The sequence below is a fragment of the Polypterus senegalus genome, chromosome 3 (genome assembly GCF_016835505.1).
Source record: "Polypterus senegalus isolate Bchr_013 chromosome 3, ASM1683550v1, whole genome shotgun sequence".
Taxonomy (NCBI): domain Eukaryota; kingdom Metazoa; phylum Chordata; class Cladistia; order Polypteriformes; family Polypteridae; genus Polypterus; species Polypterus senegalus.
In genome coordinates, this window is record NC_053156.1 from 181,536,257 (window position 1) to 181,563,066 (window position 26,810).

Genomic DNA, 26,810 nt, shown 5'->3' on the forward strand with positions numbered 1-26,810 from the left:
CTGCCCATTTTAGTACCCGGATCCTTCTCCTACGCAGCCATGATGTTGTGATTGATGCAGAATGTGGTCTGGCATTATCTTGTTGAAAAATGCAGGGTCTTCCCTGAAAGAGATGACGTCTGGATGGGAGCATATGTTGTTCTAGAACCTGAATATATTTTTCTGCATTGATGGTGCCTTTCCAGACATGCAAGCTGCCCATGCCACATGCACTCATGTAACCCCATACCATCAGAGATGCAGGCTTCTGAACTGAGCGTTGATAACAACTTGGGTTGTCCTTGTCCTCTTTGGTCCGGATGACATGGCGTCCCAGATTTCCAAAAAGAACTTCGAATCGTGACTCGTCTGACCACAGAACAGTCTTCCATTTTGCCACACTCCATTTTAAATGATCCCTGGCCCAGTAACAATGCCTGAGCTTGTGGATCTTGCTTAGAAATGGCTTCTTTGCACTGTAGAGTTTCAGCTGGCAACGGCGGATGGCACGGTGGATTGTGTTCACTGACAATGGTTTCTGGAAGTATTCCTGAGCCCATTCTGTGATTTCCTTTACAGTAGCATTCTTGTTTGTGGTGCAGTGTCGTTTAAGGGCCCGGAGATCACGGGCATCCAGTATGGTTTTACGGCCTTGACCCTTACGCACAAAGATTGTTCCAGATTCTCTGAATCTTCGGATGATGTTATGCACAGTTGATGATGATAGATGCAAAGTCTTTGCAATTTTTCGCTGGGTAACACCTTTCTGATATTGCTCCACTATCTTTCTGCGCAACATTGTGGGAATTGGTGATCTTCTACCCATCTTGGCTTCTGAGAGACACTGCCACTCTGAGAAGCTCTTTTTATACCCAATCATGTTGCCAATTGACCTAATTAGTGTTTATTGGTCTTCCAGCTCTTTGTTATGCTCAAATTTACTTTTTCCAGCCTCTTATTGCTACTTGTCCCAACTTTTTTGGGATTTGTTGACACCGTGAAATTTTGAATCAACATATTTTTCCTTTGAAATGATACTTTTACTCGGATTAAACCTTTGATCTGTCATCTACGTTCTATTACAAATAAAATATTGACATTTGCCATCTCCACATCATTGCATTCAGTTTTTATTCACAATTTGTTTAGTGTCCCAACTTTTTTGGAATCCGGTTTGTGTGTGTGTGTGTGTGTGTATATATATATATATATATATATATATATATATATATAAGAAAGATTTGGCTCTGAAGACTGCTTATTTTGGACAATGCTGCTGCTCACACTCCAGGCTTGGAGAACTACTTGTTGGAGGCATTTAACATTTCATAACTGAGGGGCTCTTGCCCCCTAACACAGCTATTCTGATCCAGCCCGATGGACCAGCAGGTCATCTCTTAATTTCAAAAAAAAAACCTGTACACGGAAGTGCTTCAAAGTGAACTCAGACACAGCAATGACTAAGATAATAAAGAACCATTTTCATATCCTCCAATGTGTGAATCTTATTAATAAGGCCTGGGGGGATACTTCTTACATGACCACTGCCTGGAAGATACTGTGGCCAGAAGCTGCAACTCAGAGGACTTTGAAGGCTTTGAGACTAAGCCTAGGCCTACAGGCATTGTGGAGGATAATGTGACTCTGGGGTAGTCCATTGGAGGTCAATACTGATGATGTGGAGGAGCTAGTTTAAGAGTATAAAGAAGAACTCAGCACAGTGGAGTTACAGGAGCTTCAGAGAGAGCAGCAACAGATAGTGGCTGAGAAACTGTCTTCATATGAGCAGCAGGTACCTGCAAGGGAGTATGTCCCCAGTTCATTAATCAAGGAAATGTGGGCAAAATGGGTGAAAGTACAAAACTGTGTTGAAAAAAATATATCACCCATAAAGCTCTAACAAAGTACAATGTTAATTTGTTGAATGAACAAACAAATTCCTACTTCAGAGGCATCTTGAAACACAGGCAATAAAACAAACATCACTGGATAGGTTTCTAGTGAAAATTAAACTTGGTAAGTCTCAAGCAGAGTTCAGTTGTGATAAAGAGACAGAAAAAAGAAAGACACCCTGAACAGCATCTGCCCAACGTTTTTATGGAAGGAGACTCTCCTTCCGTACAATAACATCTCTCCTCCACAACAACTTCCTCACTGTCATCCCTTTAGGCCAGTGGTCTCAAACTCAAATTGGCTTCAAGCCACTGCTGGTATTGTCATGTCATACAGGGGCCACATTAATGTTCAAGTACAACAGGAGATAATATAATATTCTTTAAATCTATTTTTACTTCCATTACTAATATTTTTCAAAAAGAAAATTGCACTCTAAATACATTAAGTGAAAAAGGAATTGCACATTTAAAAGTAAAGTAACAAAACTTTGCATTAACCTAACAAATGCAATACCTGAATACATATGAACTTGTATTCTATTTCTGTCCAGAAAACCAATAGCGTTTCTGCTCACACAGTCTTGCCATATTTGCCCTAATGGAGTTTTACAGTGAGTACAGCCGAGTACAGCTTCAAGATTAGCATCTGTAAACCTACACCTGTACTTGCATTTATTAACGTTCATAGTTGAGAAAAGTTTCTCACACAGATGTACTTCCAAAAATGCACATTACCTGACTTGAACACTTTGGAAAGCTCTGGAAAAGATGGAGGCAATTCTCTCAGAAACTGTCCAGTCAAGCATGCTTTTCCCTGTGCCTCTCTGAACCTCAAGTTTAGCACACTATTGCACTGCAAGTCGATAAGTTCCATTTGGAACACTCATCATATATGCTGAAAAGGGGTCTGCAAACAGCTGCAAGGTGTTGTGGTGTGACCTAAAGTCAGCAAAATGGTGATTAAATTCCTAGGTAGGTTTTCAGAAGCAGATGTATATGTATCACTTCTGAATGCTATGCCATACCCAAAAGAGATCTAAATGATAGGAAATGAGTGAGAATTTTGGCAGAAAGTTGTTCTTTCCATAATTTAAAATTTTGTGGTGAAGGCTTTCACATTTTCATAAGCTGCTGTGATGAGCTGATCAGGGCCCTGGAGCTTCAACTTAAGTATGTTCAGCTCCTGTGTAATGCCCACTAAGAAAGCAAGGTCCATAACCCATTGTGGATCTTCCAACTCAGGAATTCATTCTGCCATCTGCCGTGAATTTTTTCAACTCTGTTCACAACACAAAAAATCTCTTCAAGATATTTTCCCTGCTGAGCTAGCACAAAGTACATCACCATAAGTTGACTCAATTTCTTCTTAAAAAAAAAAAGCTCGGAACTGGCGATGCTGTAAACTACTTGATCTGATGTAATACACTTCAGAACAACAGACATGACATGTTCAAATTTTAAGCATTTGCTGCACAGTGCTTGTTGATGAATAATGCAGTGTAAAACTACAGCTGGATCAGCTTTTTCCTCTTCTAATTTTTTTTTTTTTTTTTTAACAACTTTAGCTTTCTCACGTAACTGATCATAAATGTCATTTGATAACTCGCCTATTCACTCTGTCACAGTGTTTGCTTTTAAGGAGATATTTTTGAACAAGCCCTCCTTTTTAGGACACAATATTTCAGTGACTTTCAACATACAGTCCTTAAGAAACTGCCCTTCGGTCAATGGCTTTCCTGCCTTAGCGATTAACTCACTTACCTTATAACTTGCTTCAACCGCACCATAAGCATCCTTCTTTGCAAAAAAGAACTTTGCAGTAATTTCATGCCTTTGTGTAGCTGCATAGCTAGTTTTTCCCTCTCTTCTCCCTTATACTTATCATACTGTTCTCTGTGTTTAGTCAAGTAATGATGTTTGAGATATTCCTTCAAAACAGTGACCTTTTTCATTTAATATAAGACTGGTGGCATTTTCACTGAATTCCACAAAAAATACTGTAATTCTCATCGTTCTTGAAATTGTCTGTGTTCAGCATCCACCTTCTTTTTTTATTTGGAGACTTTTTTTTTTTAGGACAACCAAGCAAATAAATTCCAAAAATTAACTTGCTTTCTTTTTTATCAAACAATGCACATTTACACCAAATGACAAAACTGAAAGATTTGTTAATTTGAAATATTTTTTTAAATTAAAATTATTATTTTAAAACTAGTTTGGACTTAAACGAGTAAAAAAAGGAAGTAGGCGAAAAAAAAAAAAAAAAACTATCTTTCATGGACCAGATTGCATTATTCTGTTGACGTCATATACGGGCTGGTGGGAATGGGACGGGAGTTTGGGACCCCTGCTTTAGGCCATCAACTCCTCTCAGTAATGGTAAAGTTAATTTTATTTAACCTAATTTTTATTTTTTATTTATGTCTATGAACTTGTACTGTTTATTAGTAAAACTCCACTAATGCATATAATACCTTATAAAATGTGGATTTTCTGGTGATCTAGAATGGATTAATTCAATTTACATTATTCCTTATTGGAAAAAATGATTTGGTATTGATTTTGGTACACAAAAAAGAAATGAAATCAATATTTAGTAGATCCGCCTTTTGCAGAAATTACAGCCTCTAAACGCTTCCTGTAGGTTCCAATGAGAGTTTGGATTGTGGTTGAAGGTATTTTGGACCATTCCTCTTTACAAAACATCTCTAGTTCATTCAGGTTTGATGGCTTCCGAGCATGGACAGCTCTCTAACTCACACCACAGATTTTCAATTATATTCAGGTCTGGGGACTGAGATGGCCATTCCAGAACGTTGCACTTGTTCCTCTGCTTGAATGCCTTAGTGGATTTTGAGCAGTGTTTCGGGTCGTTGTCTTGTTGAAAGATCCAGCCCCGGTGCAACTTCAGCTTTGTCACTGATTCCTGGACATTGGTCTCCAGAATCTGCTGAAACTGAGTGGAATCCATGCATCCCTCAACTTTGACAAGATTCCAAGTTCCTGCACTGGCCCCACAGCATGATGGAACCACCACCATATTTTACTGTAGGTAGCAGGTGTTTTTCTTGGAATACTGTGTTCTTTTTCCTCCATGCATAACGCCCCTTTTTATGCCCACATAACTCAATTTAACAGTCCACAGCACCTTATTCCAAAATGAAGCTGGCTTGTCCAAATGTGCTTGAACATACCTCAAGCGGCTCGGTTTGTGCTGTGGGCGGAGAAAAGGCTTCCTCTGCATCACTCTCGCATACAGCATCTCCTTGTGTAAAGTGCGCCGAATGGTTGAACGATGCACAGTGACTTCATCTGCTGCAAGATGATGTTGTAGGTCTTTGGTGCTGGTCTGTGTGTTGACTCTAACTGTTCTCACCATTTGTCGCTTTAGACTATCCAAAATCTTTCTTGGTCTGCCACTTCGAGCCTTAACTTGAACTGAGCCTGTGGTCTTCCATTTCCTTAATATGTTCCTAACTGTGGAAACAGACAGCTTAAATCTCTGGGACAGCTTTCTGTATCCTTTCCTTAAACCATGATGGTGAACAATCTTTGTCTTCAAGTCATTTGGGAGTTGTTTTGTGACCCCCATCTTGCTACTCTTCAGAGAAAATTAAAGGGAGGAGCGAAACTTACTATTGACCCCCTTAAATACTCTTTCTCATTATAGGATTCATCTGTGTATGTAGGTCAGGGGTCACTGAGCTTACAAAGCCAATTTGAGTTCCTATAATTAGTTCTAAAAGTTTTGGAATCAATAAAATGGCAACGGTGCCCAAATTTATGCACCTGCCTGATTTTGTTTGAAAAATTATTGCACACTTTCTGTAAATCCAATAAACTTCATTTCACTTCTCAAATATCACTGTGTCTCCTATATGATACATTTAACTGACATATTTTATCGTAATAACCAACGATATATATAGGAAAATAAGGACTATTAATAAGGTTGCCCAAACTTTTGCATCCCACTGTGTGTATATATATCTATATATATATACAGTTGCTCCTGGTGCACGACAATTCCTGGCCTCATGTGGTGAGAGTATGCAGACAGTTCCTGGAGGATGAAGGAATTGATACCATTGACTGGCCACCACACTTTCCTAAACCTAAATCCAATAGAACACCTCTGGGACATTATGTTTTGGTCCATCCAATGCCACCAGGTTGCACCTCAGACTGTCCAGGAGCTCAGTGATGCCCTGGTCCAGATCTGGGAGGAGATCCCCCACAACACCATCTGTCATCTCATTAGAAGCATGCACCGATGTTGTCAGGCATGTATACAAGAACACAGGGGCCATACAAAGTGCTGCGTACAATTTTGAGTTGCTGCAATTAAATTTTGGCAAAATGGACTAGCCCTGCCACAATTTTTTCACTCTGATTTTTGGGGCGTCTTTGAATTCAGGGCTCTGTAGGTTGATCATTTTCATTTCCATCAAACGATGTGGCATCCTTTCGTTCCTAACACATTACCCAGTCTATATCAGTATAGATATCCAGGAGGATTTCTTTTTCCCATTGAGATCTGATGTGTTTTCAAAGTGTTCCTTTAATTTTTTTGAGCAGTATATATATATATATCTGGATTTTTCTCCCTAAATAATAAAAACCATCATTTAAAAACTGCATTTTGTGTTTACTTGTGTTATATTTGACTAATGGTTAAATGTGTTTGATGATCAGAAACATTTTGTGTGACAAACATGCAAAAGAATAAGAAATCAGGAAGGGGGTAAATAGTTTTTCACACCACTGTATGTATATGTATATATATATATATATATATATATATATATATATATATATATATATATATACACACACACACACACACACACACACACTAGACATTAAGCCCGTTACAATAACGGGCGCTTGAACAGTAGTGCATAAACATTAGTAGGAACAGTCTATATTAAATAGCAAGGACCTTGACCTCATTCTGTTTCTTGACTTAATTTTTTTTTTGTCAAAAATATCTTTTCAAGAAGCCTAAAGTAAAATAATAAAAATAAAATAGAAACGTACATGACAATACAGTAAGTATAATTAATATTGCCTTAGTGTAAAGCTTTGTAACAATCTGTAAGACACGGTATCTGAAGAAGATATTTAGGTAAAATTTTCAATTTTGTTACCTCATGAAATTTTTCTGTTCAATTTCATTATAGACAACATATCTTGTAAATATTCTGTCTGAGTATGGCAACAGATTGCCTTGTTCAGGAATCTCTACAACCTTGACAACATCTGGAAAACTTCTAACTCTTGATTATGCAACATAAAACTGACCATGACTGAATACTGGTTCTGGCAAGTAAATGCCAACCTTTTCTAAGGTTTGCTCTTCTGAGTCTTTCTCTTTTAGCATTTTTCTGACAGTCATTTTCTTTTTCTTCAATCGATCTTTTTGCTCGTATTTTTCTTTGTCTTTCAGCGTTTCTTTTGTTGATGTTTACTTGTTGACCTGACCGTTCTTCCAGGAGATGTTGCTTATATAGGATTGGATTGTCTGTGTCTTTTGTCCTACTTGACGTGTCCTTTTTTTTGGGTGGCATGTTGTTAGTAGATACGTCCATGATATTTTCTCCTAAAGTAATACTGGCTTGTAACATGCATCCTTTAATATGTCTTTAATTTTATCTCGCAGTAATACTGGTTTGTATTTCCATAAAATGCCTGTAATTTTCTCTGACAGTAATACTGGCTTTGATGTCCGTAATATGACGTTAATTTTCTGTCACAACAGTGGGCAATCAGCAGAGTGTCCCCAGCAACTGATGTAATGTGTGGCGTGGTGCTTATAATCGTGCCTGTGGCATCTCCCTAGCAAGTACTGTGCAGTTCCCCAGCAAGTATTTTAATCTGTGGGGGCGTGCAACTGATTATTTTGTGTGGCGTCCCCCAATAACGGATTTTATGTACGCTGCCGCGACTACCCAATCAGCACTCTCCCCAGCAATGGTGTCCGTTATATCTTATCATGCGCGGCCGTTCACTGTGTGCCCAGCTTTCAGTGTGCGTGCTTTATTTGCTCATCGTGCGCGCCAGCTAGGCCATTCACTGCGCGCCCAGCTTCCAGTGTGTGTGCGTCCACATGCCGAGCGCGGTACAATATGCGGTGTGGCCCACACATGCGCACTTCACCAGAAGACGCACACACACACAGACACTGGACGCACACAAGGGTTTTATTAAAGAGGATGATATACTAGCAAAATACCGTGCTTCGCAGCTCGCTGCAGTACTGCATTAAAATTTTATTAAGAAGAAAATTAAACCTTTTTAAACTGAGGGAAAATATGCCAATAATTATTTGTTAAGGATCTCTTTGTATACCATGTTGTCAGTTCGGCCCTCCGGTTGTAACATGACCAAGCTGTGCGCTGAGCTTACTCTTGAGCATGCAACTTACAGTTGGCCATGTGAGCAGTAATCTTGTCTCAAATCTCACAGCTTGGATTGCTGCTGTCATAATCGGTTTGAGTTTCATGGTTTGTTTCAATTATGACAGTATTTGCAGGATTTGTTGTATTGAAGTGACATTTGACATCTGTCAAGCGTTGTAAGCACACAACCGGTTTCAGCGATAAAATCACATCAAGCTTTTGAGAGTTTAAACATTCATAAACATCAAAGTGTCCACTACTGAAATCGTCACCTGTGAATCTAAGATGTTTAAGAGGCATTGGTGGTTGTCGAAAGGTGTAAAATATTTGGCCATTTCGGTACACTTGAAAGCGACAACCGAACAATTCAGCGGCAGCCATCAACTCACATTCAGAACCATAGGTGAAGGGCTTAAGCATTTCACTCTTATAGTGCTCCTGTATAGTATAATTATCTCCTGTACCGTCATCAGTCCACACCTTGAACCTGTCCCAGTCATTCAATACATAAGACACAATGTTCCTCCGGATATCAAGAGTGAGCCTGATATAGCCATGCAATATGTAACAAAGAGAATGGAAAAGGTAGGTGCCATCACCGGGCATGGAAACCACTCGGTAAGAGATAGTTCTTAGATCGATGGTGATCATCTCGATTGTAATAAACAAACAATAAAACAGCGGAGAAGCCGTGGATTAAACAAAAAGGCTGTAGTTATCAGTAGGGAGACGTGAATCCCGTGGCGAAGCAAGGAAGGGAATGTAGAGACTGGAGCGACGGACAGCCTTATATAGGGAGGCAGCCAACAACGTGGGAGGCGTTGGGATGGGAGACCCAACGGCGCCTCACACGGTGACCGAGCTGCAGGCTATGGACGTATATATGTACGTAAGTAGGATTTAGTTAGCGTTGGGAACCCGTGTACCAAATTTCTTGAAGATGGGCCCATAAGTAACAAAGACTGTTGAAAAGTTCAATATGGCGGCCGACAGTGACATCATACCACCGAAATAAGTACGTACATTGGTTTCCATTAAAAGTTCAATATGGCGGCCGAAAGTGGCATAATACCACCGAAATAAGTACCAAATTTCAGCCTTCTACCTACACGGGAAGTTGGAGAATTAGTGACGTTGGAAAGTTCAATATGGCGGCTGACAGTGGCGTCATACCATCGAAATAAGTATGTACATTGGTTTCGGTTAGCGCAGGGAAGCGTTGGGAACCCGTGTACCAAATTTCTTGAAGATGGGCCCATAAGTAACAAAGACTGTTGAAAAGTTCAATATGGCGGCCGAAAGTGGCATAATACCACCGAAATAAGTACCAAATTTCAGCCTTCTACCTACGGGAAGTTGGAGAATTAGTGACGTTGGAAAGTTCAATATGGCGGCTGACAGTGGCGTCATACCATCGAAATAAGTATGTACATTGGTTTCGGTTAGCGCAGGGAAGCCACCTACCAAATTTCGTGAAGATGGGGCCATGAATAAGAAAGTTCAATAAGGCGGACATTGTTGATCGTTATGACCGTTACGCGTAGAATTTCGAAATGAAACCTGCTTAACTTTTGTAACTAAGCTGTAAGGAATGGGCCTGGCAAATTTCAGCCTTCTACCTACACGGGAAGTAGGAGAATTAGTGACGTTTGGAAAATTCAATATGGTGGCCAACAGTGGCGTCATACCACCGAAATAAGTACGTAAATTGGTTTTGGTTAGCGCAGGGAAGCCGACCTACGAAATTTCGTGAAGATGGGGTCAGCCTTCTACCTACACGGGAAGTTTGAAAATTGGCGACTTTGGAAAGTTCAATATGGCAGCCAACAGTGCCGTCATACCATCGAAATAAGTAAGTACATTGGTTTCGGTTAGCGCAGGGAAGCCGCCTACCAAATTTTGTAAAGATGGGGCCATGAATAAGAAAGTTCAATATGGTGGACATTGTTGATCGTTATGACCGTTACGTGTAGAATTTCGAAATGAAACCTGCTTGACTTTTGTAAGTAAGCTGTAAGGAATAAGCCTGCCAAATTTCAGCTTTCTACCTACATGGGAAGTTGGAGAATTAGTGATGAGTCAGTCAGTGAGGGCTTTGCCTTTTATTATATACTAGCAGAATACCCGCGCTTGGCAGCGGAGAAGTAGTGTGTTAAAGAAGGAAAGAGAAAGAAAAGGAAACATTTTGAAAATAACGTAACATGATTGTCAATGTAATTGTTTTGTCACTGTTATGAGTGTTGCTGTGATATATATATATATATATATATATATATATATATATATATATATACCAATACCCGCATGGCGATGTCGTGTTTAAGAAGTTATGAAAAGAAAAGGAAACATTTTAAAAATAATGTAACATGATTGTCAAAGTAATTGTTTTGTGTATTTGGCGGCAGCGTCACAAAAGTTGTTTTCGTAGCTGCATCAGAAAATGTACCACGCGCCTGACACCTACTTTTACTGTTTTCTCAAAGCTTGGATTGCTGCTGTCATATATATATATATATATATATATATATATATATATATATATATACACACACACACACACACACACATACATACATACATACACATATATATACACATACATATCTTCATATCTACATATCTATATATACATATCTACATATACACATATATATATATATACATACTTATCTACATCATATATACACACACACACACCAATTATATGTGTGTGTGTATATATATATATATATATATATATATATATATATATATATATACATATATATACACATATATATACTATGTGTGTATGTTTGTATGTGTCTATATGTGTGTGTATAGCTTTGGTCACTGAGTGCAAGGGAAAAATAATAAAATATAGTCTATAAGTTATTAAACAGTAAAACATTAACATTTTAAGAAGTACAGGTACATTGAGCACTACTGGAGTGGTTGCGGGTAAACTACATTTTAAAGACTGTGTAACACAACAGGTAAGTAACTAACAGCAGCTAAAATATATATGGATCATCTTTCGGTAGTAGATCCTTTTTGAAAGGTGCTACACGACGGCTGTGGTATAGAAATTACATTTTCTATGTGAGCGTTCAAATTTGTGCCTCTGGTAATGTGCCTTACCGGCATTTAAAGAAAATTAGTTTTGTGTCCTCTGCACTGTTAAGAGAGAAAGGCTTTGGTTTGGGATAAAAGGTGTAAAGAAAGGAAAGTTGCCTTTTTCTTTTATATAGTATGGAGAGATGTGTTCGCTGACGTTATGATCGCCTTTTGGGGACAGTCGCGGTGGGTCTTGTGTAGACTGGTGAGACGTCCCGCCAATAATCAGCTGTGATGGCAGTGTCAGTCCTCTAATCCGAGGTGATGACCTCATAATCGTATACATGCAAAAGAAAGTGTGAATCGCCTTAATATTATTTTTCCGTGGTGTAGAAAAGGGGTCCCGTGTTTGCACTTGTCTGGGCTATAGCGCAGGGGGAGGATGAAAAAAATTAAAAGTGCTCACTTTGACTTAAGGCACGCGCGCTGGCTGCTCGACTTTTGCAGGGCAGGAGTCCCCAGTTTTTGCAGACATGTTCATGATATCAAAAGTCTCAGCGCTCTTTGGAGGTCATTCATATATTATATATATAGCAAAATCCCGCGCCTGCTTGCGGAGAAGTAGTGTGTTAAAGAAGTAATGAAAAGAAAAGGAAACATTTTAATAATAACGTAACATGATTGACATTGTCATGAGTGTTGCTGTCATATATATGCCTGCCTAAATAAGTCACCCTCACTTTGCTCTTAGTTTTTTACCGTTCATTTAATCATGGCTAGTGGCGGAAAAATTATAAAATGGAAGGAGGATGGCTTTACCAAAACAATTATTGATGGCGAATCGATTATTCATAAAGCTTGAATTGGTGATCTGTTTTTCTGTGTTAACCTCATATTTTTTCAGACTTCTTCTCAAACTAAGGTGGTGCGAGGGTAAAATGAATCGGGATGCTGATCAATGTAATCGGTGTACCAAGAAATCATGCATTGACAAAAGCTCCCCTTTGCTTGTAATGCAAAGTGTGATTAAATGCATTATTTTTAACGCGTTATGGAGCACATACATCGAAGCTTCTCGGCTGTGCTTGTGCTAAGAAAAGGAAAGATTTTAAAAATAACGTAACACGATTGTCAATGTGACCTTTTGTAAGTAGTGCCTGGAGGATTCAGTGTGGAGAAACTCTAGAGATAGCGTGTGTATTAACTTGTGGATTTTTCTGTGAGTATTTGGTGGCAGTCTGAGAAGTTGCTTGAAAGACGGCATTAGCCGCGGAGCTCAGCTCAGACCGAAATTAGATGAATGGGAGGGAGATGATGACGTGACTCCCCACCGCCTTTAACTGTCAATCCCCACAAACACAGTCTCGAATTTGCATAAGCACACCCCTTCACCTACAATTTTAACTTAGTTACAAAGTGATCAAAACTCTCGCTTATATCCTCGTCCTCTCATTAAACTTGTATCCCGCATTACCTGTGGGCATGTGAAACGCCAGCGTAGCCTGTCTATGAACTTAATTTAAAGTTTAGGTTTACACCGTGCTTTCTTTCCGAGGCAGCAACACTCATGAATATGGTAGTATATGTCACTCGCTCGCTTCTTATTGTTTTTAAGCTGCCTTCTCAATTATATAATGCATGTTTTCTTAAGCTTTTGGAGGTTTTCCTGATTTTCACGCACTGCGCTGACAGTCAGTTCACGTGATTACTTGGTAGGCGTGATGATGTCACACGAAACTCCGCCCCCCCACGTCTTTCCAGCTCAACTCCATTACAGTTAATGGAGAAAATACCTTCCAGTTATGACCATTAGGTAGAATTTCGAAATGAAACCTGCCCAACTTTTGTAAGTAAGCTGTAAGGAATGAACCTGCCAAATTTCAGCCATCTACCTACACGGAAAGTTGGAGAATTAGTGATGAGTCAGTGAGTGAGTGAGTGAGTGAGTCAGTGAGTGAGGGCTTTGCCTTTTATTAGTATAGATCTATACTATACTAATAAAAGGCCTCACTCACTCACTCACTCATCACTAATTCTCCAACTTCCCGTAGGTAGAAGGCTGAAATTTGGCAGGCTTATTCCTTACAGCTTACTTACAAAAGTTGGGCAGGTTTCATTTCAAATTCTACGCGTAAGGGTCATAACTGGAAGCTATTTTTCCCCATATAATGTAATGGAGTCTTGAGTTGAGATGGCGTGGGGCGGAGTTTCGTGACATCATCACGCCTACGTAAGTGCGTAGAGAACAAGGAAGAACTCCAAACAGCGATGAGCACAAAACGCCATTTCACAATTGAGAAGGCAGAAAAACATTATGAAGCAAATGATGCATACAAGCATATTCATAAGTACAGCTACTGCGGAAACAAAGCACGGCGTGAACCGTAAGTTTATATTAAATTAAGTTCATAGACAGGCTGCCACTAGCGCTTGTAATTTAGTGCCTGCCCATATAAGGCCGTCCATCAGCGGCAATCCAATACAAACACTGCGGTAAATGTTCACGGGTGAAGGACTGTGCTTATGCAGAGGAAGATGAGATGGTCAGGGTGGTGTTTGGCACAAACTCATTGAAACTGCGAGAGAAACTTTTAAGTGCCGGGTCTTAGCTGACATTACACGATGGCACCAGTACAGCTGGGAAACCTTCGATGCAAGAACACCAAGCGGCTCACGTGAACTGACGCAATGCGCAGACAAAAAGCAACAGTTCCAAAGAGTGCTGAACAAAACCGAATTACACAATTGAGAAGGCAGCAAAAAAATATGAAGCGTCTTATACATACAATCATATTCATAAGTGCAGCTACTGCGGAAACAAAGCACACGGTGGAAAAAGTGAATGTCCCTAAAGGAAGACAGTGTAAAAAAACCCGTGCATGCAGTTTGTCACATCACAGATAAAAGGAAGACGAGCTGTTTATTGATGCAGTAAGGAACTAATCGATGAATGAAACCTCTTATCTTTACAACGATTGACAAACACGGAATGTAACTTGAACACATCCTACAAATACGAGCCTGATTGAAAGAAATAATGATAATCAAATCCTTGATGACAGCAACATTCAATAACACTCACAAAACAATTACTGTATATTGACAATCATGTTACGTTATTTTTAAAATGTTCCCTTTTCTTTTCATAACTTCTACTTCTCCACTGCGGTACACGGGTATATATATATAATGTATATATATACCCGATCTACAATACATACTTTAGCATAGACAAGCCACACGCTGTGGCTAATTGTAGAGTCTTAAGCCTCTAACGCCGACATTCGAGGTTCGATTCCCGAGAGGGGTGTACTGACTATGTACGTGCACTACCCGATTCATTTTACCTTCGCATCTCCTTGGTTTGGGACGTATGAAAAAATATTAGGTTAACAGAATCATGTTACGTTATTTTTAAAATTTTCCCTTTCTTAGCACAAGCACAGCTGAGAAGCTTCGATGCATGTACTCCATAACGCGTTAAAAATAACGCATTTAATCACACTTTCAATTCCAAGCAAGCGGAACTTTTGTCAATGCATGATTTCCTGGTACATCCATTACACTGATGCACACATCACAGCTACAAAAATGTTAGAGTCGGAATAAAGCGCGTTCCTACGACTGATCATTTCGACTACCCGAGCAAAGCCTTGATAAAAGCATGGTTTTGTGCACACTGAAAAGCAAGCAAAATTAGATGCATTACAGAAAGCGGACTTTGTGGCTCTTACTGGGGATCATTGGACTTCCGTGACCGTTAGTAATTCTAAATACATCTAATTACAAAATGTTCAATGATCACACTGTTTTAGCCTAATGTACAAAATAATTTTGGCTAATGTTACTCAGAGTTTAAAGATAAGTTGGTCAAATTACCTTTTATGTTTCTGACTTATTTTTTAAGAAGAAAAACTGCACTTTATGTTGAAATTTTGGTTATTATTATTTAAAGACAATACTATTCTGAAAATGTACTTCTGTTTTGAATTCAAATGCAGTTTAAAAGCTTTTTTTTCAGAAATTAAAACAGCTTCAGTTTACAATATTCATGTCCATGTCTATTATTTGATTCTGTCGCCCACTAAAACCGTTTTAAATTAAAAAAAAAAAATTTTGCGATTTGGGGCAAATTTACGTGTAATGATTACATACGATTAATCAAGATTAATTCTTACACAGCCTCTAATTAATTGGATTAATTTTTTAGTCGAGTCCCACCCTAAAATATATATATATATATATATATATATATATATATATATACAGTATATGTAGATTTGTATATATATGTGTATATACAGTATATATGTAGATATGTATATGTTGTATATACAGTATGTATATATGTGTGTGTTTATATATGTATATGTATATATGTGTGTGTGTATATGTGTATATATAACTGTATATATATATATATATATATATGTGTATAGATGTGTATATATATATATATATATATATATATATATATATATGTTTATATGTGTCTGTATATATGTATATATATATGCCAGCAACACTCATGACAATGACAAAACAATTACATTGTCAATCATGTTACGTTATTATTAAAATGTTTCCTTTTCTTTTTACTTCTCATGCCAATGCAGGTATTTTGATATATATATATATATATATATATATATATATATATATATATATAATATAAATAGATAGATATGACAACAACACTCATATCAATGACAAAACATAAAATATATATATATGTTTAAGCACGGGGTGGGTTCTGTGTGCAAAAATCCTTGTAGCACTCACTGTGGTTCCTGTTAAAGTGACCCCATCTGTTGTTCTTATATTTGTTCATATTTGGACCTGTGTCCATATTGCAAAAAGTGTGCAGAAGCCCTTGCAGCACACACTGTATCCTGAGCAACAATTATGTCACTGAAATCCTGAGGGATTTGTTAAGTGACATATCTGCCATTCCGTTTTTTGTTCACATCTTGCCCTGCCATAGTGCAATTGTGCATTGAATATCCAACAGGCTCCCACTTTCCCACTCAAAAGTCTTTTTCATATGTTTTTTTTTTCCCCCCAAACGTTTTACCAACATAAGCAACACTGCTTAGTTATTTCAGAAAAGAGACACCACAAACTAATGAAGGTGCCATGTCAACTGCTGATGTGGCAGTTTCAGACAAAGACATTGGAAAGGCTGGTCCATCAGGGGAAATCTCTTCAGTACACATTCTGCCAATTGATAACTCTAAGCACCACTTATCCGACATAAACAAACAATGGTTTAAAGATTTGATTGGCTAATAGTCAAAGAAAATGGTATGAGGTGGACACTGTGTGTGAAATATTCAAACAAATACCCCCCAAGGAGGGAGTTACCCAAGGTAAACATGCCATGCACAAGAATTCAAAAATAAAGCTTGCTGGACCATGCAAAAGTAAAATGCACATTGAGTCTTCTGCAGACTTTTTAGGAAAGCGTGTAGTAGAGCAAACTGGAATTGGTGAAATTAAAAGATCTGGATCTGTGTTAAATATCTTACAGAGATTTGCCTTTGTGGGAACTTTAAGATCAATGTATTGGTTGGCAAAAATGAGATGCCACATACAATGTTGTCTGAAAAGGTGTTGGAACACTGCAAAGAAATTAGTTGCCCCTTTTTACATCTCAATGTTGGTAAAAATGCACATTACACCTCTGAAAAAATAATGTAAGAACTGCTGAAAAATACACGCTGAAAATGTTTTCAGTATTCTATGTGATGAAACCACAGACACCTCAGTTGTAAAACAATTATTTACATACTTTGGACGGCGTTTTCCCTTGCTCGGACGCGGGTCAACAGGGCCTCCCTCGGGAGCCAGGCCTGGAGTTGGGGCTTGGCCGGGCACAGCCCAAACAGGCAACGTGGGTCCCTCTTTCCATGAGCTCACCACCTGTAGGAGGGGCCAAGGAGGTTGGGTGCAGTGTGAGTTGGGTGGAGGCTGAAGGCAGGGACCTTGGCAGTCCAATCCTCGGCTACAGAAGCTGGCTCTGGGAACGTGGAATGTCACCTCTTTGAAGGGGAGGGAGCCTGAGCTAGTGCGCGAGGTCAAGAGGTTCCGGCAAGATATAGACAGGTTCTCCTCGATGCACAGCGTGGACTCTGGAACCAATCTCCTTGAGAGGGGCTGGACTCTCTGCCATTCTGAAGTTGTCCCCGGTGAGAGGCGCCAAGTAGGTGTGGGCATACTTATTTTATACATGTTCTGGGGAGTCCCTCGTTCTGCTGGGAGACTTCAATGCTCACGTGGGCAATGACAGTGTGACCTGGAAGGGCGTGATTGGGAGAAATGGCCACCCACCCCCGATCTGAACCCGAGCGGTGTTTGGTTATTGGACTTCTGTGTTCATCATGGATTGTCCATAATGAATACCATGTTCAAGCATAGGGGTGTCCATATGTGCACCTGGCACCAGGACACCCTAGGTCTCAGTTCGATCGACTTCGTGGTCGTGTCGTCGCACTTGCGGCCACATGTCTAGGACACTCGGGGTGGAACTGTCAAGTGATCACCACCTGGTGGTGAGTTGGCTTCGATGGTGGGGGAGGATGCCAGTCAGGCCTGGTAGGCCCAAATGTATTGTGAGGGTCTGCTAGGAACATCTGGCAGAGTCCCCTGTCAGTAGTAGATTCAAATTCCACCTTCAACAGAACTTTGAGTTCGAATGGGCCATGTTCCGTGCCTCTATTGTTGAGGTGGCTGACCGGAGCTGTGGCCGTAAGGTGGTCGGTGCCTGTCGTAGCAGCAATCCCCGAACCCGATGGTGGACAACGGCGGTAAGGGATAATGTCGAGCTGAAGGAGGAGTCCTACAGGACCTTTTTGTCCTATGGGACTCTGGAGGCAGCTAATAGGTAGCGGCTGGCCAAGTGGAATACGTCTTCAGTGGTTGCTGAGGCAAAAACTCAGGAGTGGGAGGAGTTTGGGGAGGCTATGGAGAACAACTTCGAGGAGATTCTGGTCCACCATCTGGTGTCTCAGGAGGGGAAAGCGGTGCAGTGTCAACACTGTGTATGGGGGGTGATGGTGCGCTGCTGACCTCGACTCAAGAGGTTGTGGGTCAGTACTTAATGGATCTCCTCAATCCTAATAACATGCCTTCCAATGAGGATGCAGAGCTTGGGGACTCGGAGGTGAGCTCTCCCATCTCTGGAACTAAGGTCACCAAGGTGGTCAAAAAACTCCTTGGCGGCAGGGCCCCAGGGGTGGATGAGATATGCCGGGAGTTCCTCAAGGCTCTGGATATTGTAGGACTATCTTGGTTGACACGCCTTTGCAACATCACATGGACATCAAGGACAGTGCCTCTGGATTGGCAGACCGAGGTGGTGGTCCCCTTCTAAGAAAGGGTACCAGAGGGTGTGTTCCAACTACAGAGGGATCACACTCCTCAGCCTCACTGGAAAAGTCTATTCGGGGGGTCCTGGAGAGGATGGTCCATCAGATAGTCGAACCTCGGATTCAAAAGGAACAGTGTGGTTTTCGTCCTAGTCGCGGAACAGTGGACCAGCTCTACACCCTTAGCAGGGTCCTGTTGGGTGCATGGGAGTTTGCCCAACTAGTCTACATGTGTTTTGTGGACTTGGAAAAGACATTTGACCGTGTCCCTCAGGGAATCCTGTGGGTGGTGTTCCAAAAATATGGGGTACCAGACCCCCTGATAAGGGCTGTTCGGTCCCTGTATAACCGATGTCAGAGCTGTTTCCAGTGATAGTTGAACTCCGCCAGGGCTGCCCCTTGTCACCAATTCTGTTCATAACTTTTATGGACAAAATTTCTAGGCGCAGCCAGGGCATTGAGGGAGTCCGGTTTGGTGGGCTCAGGATTGGGTCCCTGCTTTTTGCAGATGATGCTGTCCTGTTTGCTTCATCAGGCCATGATCTTCAGCTCTCACTGGATCGGTTCACAGCTGAGTGTGAAGCAGCTGGGATGGGAATCCGCACCTCCAAATCCGAGACCATGGTCCTCAGCCGGAAAAAGGTGGAATGCCCTCTCAGGGTTGGGAGCGAGATCCTGCCCCAAGTGGAGGAGTTTAAGTATCTCGGGGTCTTGTTCACGAGTGAGGGAAGAATGGGGTGGCAGATTGACAGGCAGATCGGTGCAGCGTCCGCAGTGATGCAGACTCTGCATCAGGCTGTCGCGGCGAAAAAGGAGCTAAGCCAAACTCTCCTCTTTTAAGTCAGTGGGAAACTGATGTGTTATATTATTTAAAATTGGAAAAAATCAAATAGTTAGAGGATCTGTGCAGACTTTTTTCAAAACATGGCAGGATCTAATCAGTAATATTTTGAAATGATTTTATAAAGCACAGAGAATTTGTTGATTTAGGTATTTTTACAAGCCTTAAATTTTACACCGTTTGGCTTGCTCTCTCTCTCAGGGGTGGGGATCGATCTGTTCTTAGCATAATTCTTTTTTTTTTTGAAAAACTTGATTGCTATGTATTGATTGTAATAAAATTAATAAATAAAAAAAAAAAAAGGAGCTAAGCCATAAAGGCAAAGCTCTCAATTTACCGGTTGATCTACGTTCCTACCCTCAACTATGGTCATGAGCTGTGGGGTGGTGACAGAAAGAACGAGATCACGAATACAACCAGCTGAAATGAGTTTCCTCCGCAGGGTGTCGGGCTTTCCCTTAAAGTTAGGGTGAGAAGCTCAGAGTAGAGTCACTGCTCCTCCGCATCGAGAGGAGTCAGATGAGGTGGCTCGGGCATCTGATCAGGATGCCTCCTGGACGCCTCCCTGGTAAGGTGTTCCGGGCATGTCTAACCAGGAGGCGGCCCAGGACATGGTCTCTCAGCCGGCCTGGGAACACATCGGGATTCCCCCAGAAGAACTAGAAGTGGCCGGGGAGAGGGAGATCTGGGCATCTCTGCTCAAGCAGCTGCTGCCCCGGCGACCCGATTTTGGATAAGCAGTAGAGGATGGATGGAGAATTATTTACATTAAATATGTTCACCAGGTTATAAGAGGTCAGAATTAGTTTTGTATCAATCCGCAATATGATTGACGGCAAAGCGTAGACTATAACCAACACATTGAGTGAGACTATGTACACTCAAGGCTTGAAAACTGCTAATCTGGTTGGACTAGGGTCAGATGTAGTGAATGTTATGATTGGTAAACAAAGGTGTGGCAAAACTGCTTAAAGATAAAACATCTGGACTCTTGGTCAACTGTCCTTGCAAGTACCCAAGCAGCAGCTGCTGTACATTTAAAAAAAAAAAACTGAATGACATTTTAAGGCAGCTGTTCCATTCCAAAATTCTTCAGTTAGGATGGCTGTTTAAACGGAAATCCAAATTATTATGAACATTCCCCAGATTAAGCTGAAAATGGCATGTGACACTAGATGGCTCTGCAGAACAAGTCACTACGACAGTGTATGATGAATGTCATAGCTGCACTGGAAAGAGAGAACTGAGCGAAATGACATCACAGCTGAAGGATTAAATTGTACGTTTTAACACATCTGCTTAGTTTCCTCTCAGATGATGCTTTCAGGCGTATTACATTTGTTGTCCAACTTATTTAAGGCATGGCAAAGGCAAGATTTCAATCTTACCGAAATTGAGCCAATTTTGTTCGCCACAATATTGTCCATCATGGAGTTGAAAGACACTCCTGGGAGATCTTTTCAAAGCCTTCATCATTGTCTGGCAGAAGAATGGTCAGATCTCCATACTGTTTATACACAGAGTGATGTAATGTCATTCAAAACTACAATATATGATAAATACCTACAGACAGTTGTCAAGCACCTAGATGCAAGATTCTCTGAAATGCCAATTATTTCCAGCTTTTCAAAAGTTTTCAATGAAAAAACTCACAATTCAAGTGAGTCTGCTGAAATTCTTTTCGATCATTACTCCATAAATGGTAGCCCTCCACTTTTAAAGTATGAAAGTAGCAGGCAAGAATGGACAGTTGTGTCAAAAATGATCAGAAGTCAATCATACAAAGACTTGATACAAAATGGCAACATCACAGCTCAAAGAGTCGTTTCCAAATTTAGCCAAACTAGCTCATATTGGGCTAGTGATCCCAGTGAGCACAGCTGAATGTGAAAGGATCAAGATGTTTGAGAAATCACATGAATCAAAGCACTCTAAGTAATCTAATGCTGATCTCCTTGAAGGGTCCAGATCCTAGGGACAACAGGACTTCTTGGAAGAAAAGAAGAATATTTAACTCAAGACACCTTCTGCATATGCATGTTGGCTTTGAAGAATATTTTTAAATTTTTCTTCATTAGGTTTCCCATACTTTTTTCTCCATTGTTTTCAATTTTCTTCCCAACAGCAACAATACTTGCGCCTCTTGGTTTATGTCATAACAATTATTTAAAATTTTTGTTAGGGTTGCAGGATCCTGAATTGGATATTTCTTAAATTTAATAAAAAATATTCTGGCACAAGTATCAAATCTTAAAAAAGGAATGTCATATTGAGCATTTGAAAATAATAAATAATTAACTAATAAAAACAGTGCACATTTAATTTTCCCTAGCACCAAATTTCCCCATCCCGCCCTACCCGGCTACGTTTTCATGCCACCTGGCTGTAAAAAAATTCTGGGGAGAACACTGGTCTTATGCAGTAATCCAATCATCTATGTTTGGGATATATATATATATATATATAATACACATGTGAAACAGCAAAATAAACTATACATTTGATTTTATAATATAATTTGCATATTGTACTTGAGTTTCACATGAGCATATTTTAGGTAGGGCAGATGTAGGTCAAAAATAAAACTGATCAAACAGGACACAGAAAATTAGATGGATTACCCATTAAATTATGCACAGAATTATTATAGAAAGACATATTGGACAACTCATTCAGGAAAGCAAAGACATTATTCAGCGCGATTATTACAATGTGAACATGTAATATGCAATCTGTTGTCAATCTGAGGCAAAAGACAAAATCGGTTCTGAACATTACAACACATTTCCCCACTTCTAATAAGCAGGAATTTTGAATACAGGTAAAATTCCGTTACAATGAACATCTTTACAACAAAGTATTTTTATGGTCCCGGCAGTTTACTCATAATGAAACAAGTCTATAGAAATCTCTTTACTATAAAGTACATTCAGCAGATACTTTCATTACAGCGAAGTGCCCAAAAGACCTTGAAATGCTTGAATGAATCATCCACAGAGCAGTTAGTTCTGTGGTTGCAGCTCAGTTGTGCACAACGATCCCCAAACAAACACTGTAAAAAAAAAGTCTTTCTTTGAACTTTCCTCGTACTGTTTTTTTGCTGTTTTGGTATTCGGTGGTTTTCAGTGATACCTTTTGCTTATTGCTCATCAACATTTAAAAAACATCTATTGGAATTACCTTTTGCTTATTGCTTGTCAACATTTGAAAAACATCTATTGGAATTTAACTCATTGTCACCCTTCTATAGTAAATGGCAGACATGAAAAAACGATAATTCACATTAGAAAATGAAAAAGAAAAAAAAAAAAACACTTTTGCAGGTCTTGATTGCGGCAAAAAGCAAAAAGACGTTGCCAGTGAATTCGGAATTTTGCCATCGACACTGTCAACTTTCTTGCAAGACCGAGCAAAAAAAGACCGGGTTACAAATGTATGGGAAAAAGCTGTTTTTATGTGGTTAAGTGATGCTCGTTCAAGAAACATTACTATTAATGCGGCACTCATTCAAGAAAATGTGAGGTTTCTAAACTCTCTTGGGACCACACCCAACTGGACAACACGCCAAAGAGCGCCCCTAAGTGCAATCACCGTATCTGTGGAAGACTGTGTATCCATTGCCAGAGCAACAGCAGGCTCCTAGCTCTGCTGAGGCTCTTCACCAAAGCAAAAAGAAAAAATCTCGAAGGGTGATGCAAGGAACATTGTAAATGCAGGGAACAGGATTACTTGGCCACTAACCAAGTCACAACCCTGTCTGACTCCTGTGTCTGTTTATAGGAGAGTGGCAGATCCCGCTACAATAAAAAACCCTGCTCTTCCTGTTTCAAACTGAATAAAGCTGGTTTTGCTAAAGTACTAAGACTCAGCCTCGTGTTTTGGGGTGTAACTCAGGGACTTCTAGCACGACCACGATCTTTTATGATTTGCTTCTGTGGGGCCTCACTGCACTGCTGTGAGCCTGCTGTTGCCCTGCCCTGGCAACGGACAAGCAATCTTATACAGATGTGGCACTCGAGCTTTGGGACACACTTCAAAAAGTGACGTTCCCATTATGGGGGCGATCCCAAAAGAGTTCAGAAACCTCACAATATGAAGGATGATTCGGCTTCTGATTGATAACTGTGCTGCCCACAACATGCTTCCGCATTTAGATAATGTTCGCATTGAATTCATCCCACCCAATTGCAAAGCAGTGCTTCAGCCATTGGATTTGGGCATCATTAGCACCCTGAAAGAAAAATTCTCGGCAGCATAACTTGAAGACAGTAGAAGATTAAAATGAACATGAAAAAAGCTATTGAAATGATTACAAGTTAAAGAAATCACTATAGCAACAAATACAGAATCTCATTACAACTACATTTTAGGTCCCTGGCAGTTCGTTGTAATGGAATTTTACCTGTACTTAATATGCATATGCCACTACAAAAAGAAACATTCCCTTTTCTGTTATTGAGCATCCCCAAAGGTTTTATCAATATCTCCAGTAAGATTTTAAAATTACATTAAACGTGCCATTCAAGTAAAGTATGGAAGAAAAGGAAGCAATTACGTATGTTGATTGGCCACAAAAGTATCACTGCTGTACCCTAAGAAAAAAAAAAAAGACACTTGAAAATGTTAATTACTGTAAGCTTGATTAATATATTGGATGTAATATTAACAAGATGCTGCATGCTACAAGCAGCTGAACAAGTCTGTTGAATATATTTTAAATACACTACATACAGAAGATACAGTTTATTATTTTAGAATGTGAAATTCATCTGGTAATGAGGACTACAAGTAAATGACAAAGACACAGATCAATAAGAGATAACACAGGAATTCAGAAAGATGCTTCTTATATATAAATGTGTCTGTCTGTCTGGCCCAGGTGGCATAGAAGTGGAGGTGAGGGCCAGACTCCATCACCAGAGTGAAACTGCTGAGGAAAGAGAAACTCACTTAGCCGCCAATACACAAGCAAAGCGCACACATCGGCAAAAAGAAATCTCCAAAGAGAGAGAAACTCTCTCTTAGCAGCTGATAGACAAGGAAGGTGAGCATATAGGCAAAAGAAAACCGCCGAGGAGAAACTCATTTAGCAGCTATGTGACTGATTGAAGTGCCAGAATCCATGATATGCCACTGTTCCATCCATCCATCCATTCATTTTCTAACCCTCTGAATCCGAATACAGGGTCACGGGGGTCTGCTGGAGCCAATCCCAGCCAACACAGGGCACAAGGCAGGAACCAATCCTGGGCAGGGTGCCAACCCACCGCAGAACACACACAAACACACCCACACACCAAGCACACACTAGGGCCAATTTAGAACCGCCAATCCACCTAACCTGCATGTCTTTGGATTGTGGGAGGAAACCGGAGCGCCCGGAGGAAACCCACGCAGACACGGGGAGAACATGCAAACTCCACGCAGGGAGGACCCGGGAAGCGAACCCGGGTCTCCTAACTGCGAGGCAGCAGCGCTACCACTGCGCCACCGTGCTGCCCGCCACTGTTCCATTGTTAATAAAATATTTGGAGACAGAATCTAAGGACATGGCCCAGTCCTTTGTCAAGCGTGCCATTCTGTGCACAAAAAATGTCGTTGAATGACTTAACAATCAAGTAATTAACATCATTGATGGTATGTTACAATTTCAATAGTTATAATTTCTAAGAGCCTGGGCTTTTTACAACATGGCCTTACGCAGCTAGTACTTATATACAAGTGGAATGAAAATTATATTTAATTAAGTGTGGTAGACAATGTTATGTTAAGTCTTGCTGGAGCTACTCTCAAATAGTAAACAATCAAAATACTGAAGACACCAATGATATAACTTGTCTTTAACACACAAATTTCAAGAAATTATTTCAAATAAATCTAATGTTAAATGGATCTGATTAATCCTTTTCAGGACAATGTCTGCCTATACAGTACCTGATATACAGATGCTTGGTCAAATCCAATATGTTCCATTCAATGTTTTTATTGTGCATTTGAACTTTGTTCAGCATACATGCTTCCAACAGAGATAAAAGTAAAGGACAGAACAGTGGCTAGAACAGACATATACAATAGAACATGTTTTAAAATACTTGACAAATCTCTTACTTTACATTCCATATATCCCAACCATAGCTTGGCATATTCAGCAAAAAAAGATTGGATTACTATTGTTACATATGACACTGTCACACAATTATATTTTCATATTTTCAAAATTAAGTGTACACTTATGATTTAACTTTTTTTTTTTTTTATAAAAGGTCAATCAGCATATAGCACAGATATGGTGAAGCTCATGGGTGATGCAAAGGACTTGCTTTTCTGAGTACCTGTGCAGCTTTATGTAGTTAATAGCTTGTAGCAAGTCACTGAAAGACACGAGAAAAATGCTCTATCTAATCTAATTTGCTTTTGAATTTACATTTTTCTTCATTTAACTCTATTAAAAGTATTTATGAGAGCGACAGTTATACAAGTTTGCTCACATGATATTGTAACTTCTTTAAAATAGTCTATTAACTTCTGTCTAATGCTAAAGTCATGCCTTCTAGGGCTCTCAGACCTTGGCTGCTATCATTTTTTCCCCCCTAAGCTGATGCATTACTTGCTTTTTGTCCATTTCAGAATAATGTTCAAGACTTTGTTATTCCAAAATAAAAAAAGAAAGAAAGAAAACTCTGCAAAACACTCTTACCCGGCATAATCCTGCGAGACAACAGAAATCTGAAGATGGACTCATCCGTAAACTGTAAGTCTCGCAGGACTACGTGTGGCAAATACTCATTCAGGTCTGCCCCACCCACTTCCTGAACCTTTCTTCCGACATCTGCCTGTGATGCTTCTTTGGTCCCAAAGTTCAGATCTGGCTGAAGAACCAACTCTTCTCTATTGTATTCTGAAATTAATATTCATTGAGCTGTGTCATTTTTTAAAAAATTTTGGATCACCCCCATTTTCGTGATGAACTGTCTACGACATCTATTATGGAGAAATAATATAACCTTTCTACATGTTTGTCAAAACATTATTGTGCTTTGTGAAAATGTAAATGATAAAAAGGTGCTATAGGAGTGGGGTAAGACTAAAGAACATTTCAATATAAAAAAATTTTCTATCCAACATCAGTTTGAATCAAATATGTTCTCACTTGAGGTCCTTTCATAACGGTTTAAATGAAAATTAGAAAGAAGATAGGTGCAAACACTGCATATGGGAAATGCCACTTGAAAAGTTAATGGTCAAAATAAGGTGCACAGTACCTTAATATATAAACATAATCATATCAATA

General features: G+C 39.8%; 1 protein-coding gene across 2 annotated transcripts in view; it reads right to left on the bottom strand.

Moving 5' to 3' along the window:
* Positions 1-26,810, bottom strand: part of LOC120525727 (WD repeat-containing protein 26) — a 199,686-nt gene that overhangs the window by 18,778 nt on the left and 154,098 nt on the right. The window lies entirely within an intron of this gene.